Here is a 7,254-nt window from a genome sequence, read left to right as displayed (position 1 = left end):
GGAAAGCCTAGTCTGTGGGGGATTTGGGACGATGCCTGCAGAAATATTGCACTGTACATAAACCAAATTGAATCTTTTCCACGAGTGTCGTAGATTCATACAGTCAATGTTCTTTTCTACATGCACTTCAGCTCCACAGCAAGAGTGGTACAGAGCACCTAAACACAGAAGAGAGCGTTCAGGCAAGATATCTCACTCTCCGATATAATAATGCATACGCTTCAAATTGACTGCCCTATCAATCATTACACCTAGAGCTCTCTGTAACTACAAGGTGGTGGTCATGTCACCATGGACCCCAGGATCAACATCTAGAAAGCAGCCACCACCTCCTGTGTGTCTTCTCTTTTTGTGTCTCTTTTCTTCCTCTTCTTCATGTGTTCCTAATCGCCTCTGCCATTGTTGCTGTTTCTTAGCAAAACTGGTAAAAAAACAATTCTGCAATCGTTGAACGTAGCACTCTGGCACTCTAGACGATTAAAACCATCCACCTTCTGGGGCGATGAATGCACCGTGTGACATTTAGAATTCTGATTAACAAACAAGGTGGTCATAAATTTTCCTGGCTTGAAGACTTGCAGAACTTTCCTGATCAGGTCGTCATAGGAGGTCTGCCTTAGGTTTGTTTCAAAGCTGACATAAGAAAACGCTGGTTCTGGAGTGGTGTGAATAATCCAGTATGCCCCATCCGATTTAATTCCATTCATTGAGTAGCCACAGGAATTGCACAGGGAGGCATCGATGACAGAACCTGGTATCAGGTGACAAATTCCACTCTCATGAGTGACAGACACCCTTGCAGTAACACCATCTTTCATGTAGAACTGGTCCATAACTGCTGGGTCAAGCTCACTCATCAGAATTTCCACGCTATGATCAAGCTGACTGATGACTTGGCTCTCGATCTCTGGGAGATCCAAAATACACAAGTACCAACAGTCAGAATTCATACGTCCCACACAATACGCTGCTCCATTTGGAAAAACTGCATTAGGAAGCTCGATTTCCAACCATCCAAACACTCCATACCTGCCATGGAGTAAAACTCGAACTTTTGTGCTCACTTTGAGAGACCTGTTGACCCTGTTGCTTATGTAGCTGAAGATAGCAGTGTCCGGCATCAATGTGACAAGAGGCTTTTGTTCCAGAGAGGGTAAGGTTTCCCAATGTAGGGGAATGACAAGACAATGGCGTGGAGAGGTGGGTAAGAAGGGAGTGGGCCTTTGTGAAGGCAACTTGAGGGGGAAGGGAATTGAGCGGGCAGGGTAAAGGGATAGCATCTCAAATGTAAATACAGAGTATCTAATGAAAAGAGAAGAAGAATGAGAAACACTCAATTTCTTCCTGGATATTCTGGTGTGGGTACCCTTGGTGAAAATGTGTTTCCTAGCAAGCTTCAACAGTGGAAGCAGCGCTTTCAGTAAGAGGGTGGCCCCACTTGTCTTCAAAATGAAACGTCTCTTGGAGACAAACACGCTGCTCTCATTGAGTGCATAAGCTTCCTGCTTGTCAGTCTTTGTCACACGTATGATTGGGCACTGCACATCCTTCAAAAGGACATCCACTCAGACCTTTGGATGGTACAAAGATCGCCAGATGCTTGCCTTTGTCAGACTGCTGTCTGGAAAGCCACACCTCCAGCTGCTTCTCGGTTCCTTTAAAACAAAATGTGCAGCTTCCATGACCGTGAAAGTAGTGAACGACCACCAACCACATAAAATCAACTAATTTCAATCTCTACTTCTGCAGCTCCTGCAGCTCCTGCAGCTCCTGCAGCCACTGCGGGTTGTTGCAGCTATGTTACTAACGTTCGGGATCCTTTTTAACTTTTTTCTTTATTGTAATTTTATATTAACTGTTAACAAAAAGACTAATAAAAATTTCCCGACTATTTTCATGAGCAGGACTTGAACGTGACTCTGTTGGAAACGGAGGCAGGTACAGTTCAGTCTCTTGTAGACCACTGCTTTCCCATCAGAGAGTGTTGAGAGAGCCCTAGCTAATGGTGGCCACACTGTGGCACAGGTCTTCTAATAAGTGCAGGCATGTGTGTCTGGAACAACGTTTCCTCATGTCCAGGCTATGGAAGCAATAATATGCCAAGCTCCTAAAAGACACTGTCGCCTTGAGAATACATTTATTCACTTGGAGCTGTGTCCTCAAATTCAGTGAGTCCCAACTGGGCGATAGATGGGCTTCTTTACCTAACATGCTCGATAGACAAGTAGGAGGATGTAAGTTCGATCCCTGTATCCCAGGGGACAAATGGATCGCGGTGGCACCAGCTTCTAACTGCAGAACTGCTAGTCTGGATGCCCCTTTGATGGCCTTTTTTCTGCGGCTTGATGTTTGGGCTGTTATTTTATTTCTAGTGAACATTTCCATAGGATATACAGTGAAGGTCCGGCTCCTTCCTGTGTGTAAATGTGCAAACTATCCCTCCGAATGTGCACTGGTCTATCTGTAACTTCGAATATGCATGCATGCATGGTATTTAGTAGAAAATTTCACCAGCACAGGACACATAGAGACTGTTGAGTTTCATGTTCTTCACAACCTCCTTACTCCTTATCTGAAAAAGTTTTCATTTTTTTTACTGTTAACTCTTTTAAAATAATTTAAGCCAACAACAACATCCAGTATCCACAGGCATTCTCCCACCCAAGTAATGGTCTGGCGCTACCCTGATCAGAGGAGTTTGGGCACAATCAGCCTACGATTGTAAGCACACTGGCGCACATTGGTCATTTGTGTGTTTGTTTGCCAAACATGTATTCAGGGCTTTAGTCTATTTACAGATTAGGTGGTTTATTGTTGGTGTTTGTTCTTGTGGTTGTGGTTATTGTGTGACCCCAGTTACATATAGATACTTAATATTATCTCTCACAAGATACATGGTCTGAAAATATGCCCCTCCAGTATAGACCTTGACAGGGCTCCTGGTTGAATATTCCTTTACTCACAATGCTACAGGCCTCTCAGGTTCAAAGAAAGGCTATGCAGGACTCTGATTATCGCTGGCATCCAAACCCACCACTGTGGTTTCAAACACTGCTGCAGCAACAATGTCACCTGTCCATCTCTACCCTTGTCCATTATCTGATATCTGAAACAGGGTAACCTGTGAATTAAAGACATTTATTTAAGCTTATGTACATGAGGAGCTTGGGAGGTGACCTCTAGTTGGGGGCCGGTGCCACTTTTGGCATAGTTTTAAGGAAGCAAGCACAAATGGACAGACAGAAGGCACAGAGGCTCACTTCACAGCTACCATCTCTTGGGAAGTTTCCCTATTTCTTTCTTCTCTGCCCTAGGAATAATACAAGAGGCCCAGAGCTTCAGAAACAAAAGAAAAACAGGAATGAAAGCTATCCCTGTAAATCACACATGAAGACCAAAGAGACAGGCCTCAATGGGCGGGGGATATACCATGGGGGAAAAACCTGGGTCCAGAGGCCCTAGGTGACGCTGCATTTTTGTGCTGGGCAGCACTGCCTCTGCATTTTTTCAGAACCTCAGTAGAGGACTGAAGAATTCAGGCAAAATGATCTTATTGGGGCTAGGGGGAGACTGTCTCCTCCCCCAGGCTCACTGGGGTAGCCTCGGCAGGGCCAGGGCAGACCATCTTAGAGAAGCATCTCCATGGTGCTCCCACCAGCACAGAGAAGGGCTGGAGGCACACCCCACAGCAGCCATGCCCCTCTGGCTTATTCTCCTTCCACAGAGACAGTCCCTGTGCAAGTCACGGGTGCCTCTGGCAACTGATACCACAAGCTTATGTGGACTGGCCAGCACAGTTCCCCAAAGAGGCTATTAGTCCGTGTTGTGCTAGACAGAATTCCTTTGGTTTCTGCCCAAGATGAGAATCATGTGGTTGGCCACGGCATAAATGATGGTGACTAGCGGACAGTGCGTTGTGATGGGCTTTTCGTGACGAGTTCTGTCACTGACAGCCTCTTTAGCTGGATTTTAGACTTTGTCGGTCTGTCTGTCTGTTTGTGCGTTTGATCTGTGGAGTTCGGGTTTTTCTCTTTTTTTCCCTCTGTTTGTTTGACCTGGTCCCCTTAGGTTCAGGAGAGTATTGCGACACCTCAGGGTCTGGCCTTCCTCTAATTAGGTGAACCCTGACTGACAGGTTTGACAACTGTCTTCTGGATACTTTCATGGTCAGTCCTGGCTCCAGTGGTTTTCCTTATCTTAGGTTTCTCCTGTTTCTTAGAGGTTGATCTACTTTAAAGTTTCAGAAGAGGCCATACACTTTCTCAAATCTCACCGGGAGGAGAGTTGTCTTGCTTTATGCACGATGCTTCAAGTCAAAGGTCTCCTCCCTACGTTTATTAATGTTCCTCAGGAAGCCAGGTCACATGTGCAGGAAGTGACTGGAGATGCAGCACCCAGGAATGTCTGCTTTCCGACAATGTTAAAGTGCTGTCGCCAGAGACCCTGTCTCTATTTCTGCATTGATTCACAATATTACTGGTTAATACAGTCTTCTGCAAATCGCGTCATTTCTGGTCTTGCTCAAAAGGCTCTTGCAGTCAGGTCTTAGGGGCATTAGCACATACTGACTTAAGTATTTTGGTTCCTTGGGATTGTTTTTTGCTGTTTTGTTATTGTTGCTGCTGGGTTTTTTTTTTTTTTTTTTTTTTTTTTTTTTTTTTTTTTTTTTGAGTCGTTTTGAACAGCAATAAGCAGGTTCTGGGTGTCAGAGGGAAGCAACCTTGTTTTACATATCTCCCTCTTTAAAGCAAATTTACAGGATCAGATTTTACTGTAAGAAGTGTATTGCAAGGGTTAGCTACTGTACAGGGATTTTATAGAAGTTTCAATGTCTTTAGTGGGACTACCTTTGTGCATAAGGTGCATGGCTCCTGATACAATCGAGGTTAGCATACACACATTTGTGTTGGGTGTAAACATAGGGGTGCAAAGTCAAAGTGCCAAACAGCCTCTGGGGGCTGGTCAAAAGGCATTCTGTTTTCTCCCCAAAGTTGGAATAATTTTGACTTTGGCGGTGTGTAGCAGGGAATTCTAGAATGATGGTGAGCTTTGGCACTGAAAGCTCAATGGCATCTGCAGCCGAACAAATGAAATGGGATTCTTGACACCACATAATTAGGGCCCCAGAAGGCTATGTCCTAGGAGCACAGAGAGGATGTGGTTGCAACTTTTGCATTAAACCCTCAGTCATGGCACCGACACCTCTGAGGTTGTGTTTAGACATCAAGCACTGAATGATTTGCTTTCTGCCCAAGTCCCCATTCACTCTGTTGACATGGCCAACACTGAGATGCCAGGAGACAGGGGAAAATCCCTTTGGGGGTATCACAGGCTCAAGTCTATAAGCAAGTAAGGGGCCCATGCACTTTCAAGAAAGCCTTCAACCAGATGCCTGCTATTCTGCATGCCTCCATAACCCACCAGATAAATTAGTAGCTAGATTAGTGCCCTGCAAAGGAAAGCTTTCTTCCCAAATATCTGGCCTACATTTTTAAAGAAGCAGCCCACACTTCTCTGTGCTTTACAACAGGGAGAATTTATTCGTGGGCGTGTACAGATCCCTAGGCACCGGTGAGCCTCCTGATGTATCTGAAGGCATGGCTACACACAAGAACAGCCAATTATGCAATCCAGGAGGAGATGAAATGAAGTGAAAAAGTGGAAAGATAAGAAACACCGCCTTAGTAATAATTCAGAGCTTTGTCATCCGACTGCTCATAGTACGCTGCATAGTGTAACATTTATGATACCCAGAGAGATCCCAGTCTTCCAAGGGTGGTGGGCAAATTATGGAAGGCCGAGAAGACACAGCCACTGGCCAAATAATTCCCTACCTCACACTATACGGGTGCGAACCCCGAAAAACTTTCAGGAGGGATTTTGGATTTTGGACAGGAACTACAATACAACTTAAGAAACAGAAATACAACAGGCAGTTCTCAGTGAGGCCGCCTCTTTGTCTCTCAGCGCCAGATGAGCAGTTGTCAGTCAGGAAGGGAGAACAGGTGGGCTGAGCTGACAAGGAGAGAGGCAGGAAGGCCTCAGTCTTCACTCTCCTCCAGTATCTGCAGACAGAAATGCAAAGGCTAAGTCAGATCACAGGTATGTCCCTACCTGGCTCTGCACAGGGTAACCTTGTGTACCAAGCAGTCTAAGATTTTCATTGTGGCCGACGACCACACCTGTTCCTGCCTGAATTCCTTCTCTGTGATACTGGCTCCAGCATCAGCCCGAGCCATAGGGCTCATTTGGTCAAGCCCTGGGTCCTTTTATAAGACCCTTGCTCTGACTGGAGTCCTTTACTCCTTCATGCCTGGCACCAGAGGTCTGGCATAGCTTACATTCCACAGCCAGATAGACCAATGTGAGCAGCAAGCTTCCTGGCTACACTCAGCAGCCTTTGAACCAGGTATCCACCAAGAGTGGCTTCCTACTCATCTCCTTGCATATTTTTACTCAGCAGCCTTCCGCTCCTGCCTCCCTGGATATGAGATCCTCCCCTCAACTCACAGAGCTAGCCCTTCCCTGATGGACCCCTGATATCCTCTTATAAGATTCAGCCTAGGAAGTCTTCGACATTCCATGCCCCCACAGAGAAGGACCTGGGCTGGTGAGATCTCCCTCCATCCCAGACCCTTATGCCCTGTGCTTATCCTCTCAGACTTCTCAGTCTGCCCCGGGCTGCTGCTCAGCTACAGGCTTGGAGTCATTTGAGCTGGTCCCATTCCTTGCACTTCAAGTGCAGTCCACCCTCCCACAGGACCTGGCCACACTGAGGGCCTCACAGTTTCCCGACTCTGATCTTGATAACTGAAGATGGACTGAGCAGTCCCTGGTGGCCACTATTCAATCCCACCAAAGAGCCGGAGGCTCTGGCTTCCAAGGGCATGAAACCACCAACTGCAGTTACTGTTCTCTCAGCATGAGCCCTCCGGTTTCTCCACCCCCTCCAGCCAATGTTCCTCATTTAAGGAGCCTGGTACCTGGGGTTCTGGCAGGCTCTTGCCATGCATGAGGCGAGTTATGCAGAATCAGGAGAGCCTCGGCAGCATCCATGACCTTCTGTCGGTCTTCCTCAGCAGAAGAATTGCCCTGGTTGGAGGCGACTGGGCACTGGGTGTAGACCCCGGGGACCTGGTTGGACATATTATTGCTCTGGGAAGAGATGACAGATGCCTGGGTAGCAGTGCCAGGGTTCTGGGAAGAGATGTTGGAGACCTGCAGAGGAAGGAATAGAGTCTGAGAATGCATTCT

General features: G+C 46.6%; 1 pseudogene across 1 annotated transcript; it reads right to left on the bottom strand.

Moving 5' to 3' along the window:
- Positions 1-267: 267 nt before the first annotated feature.
- Positions 268-6,239, bottom strand: LOC308414926 (S-adenosylmethionine decarboxylase proenzyme-like; annotated as a pseudogene). The gene is made up of 2 exons: positions 6,115-6,239; positions 268-1,029 (listed from the first exon to the last, which is right to left on the bottom strand). The product of its transcript is annotated as an S-adenosylmethionine decarboxylase proenzyme-like (transcript).
- Positions 6,240-7,254: the final 1,015 nt, after the last annotated feature.

Source organism: Micromys minutus, assembly GCF_963924665.1.
Source record: "Micromys minutus genome assembly, chromosome: X".
NCBI classification, from domain to species: Eukaryota; Metazoa; Chordata; class Mammalia; order Rodentia; family Muridae; genus Micromys; species Micromys minutus.
Note: the sequence above shows the minus strand (reverse complement) of the source record. Positions and strands in the feature narration are given on the sequence as shown.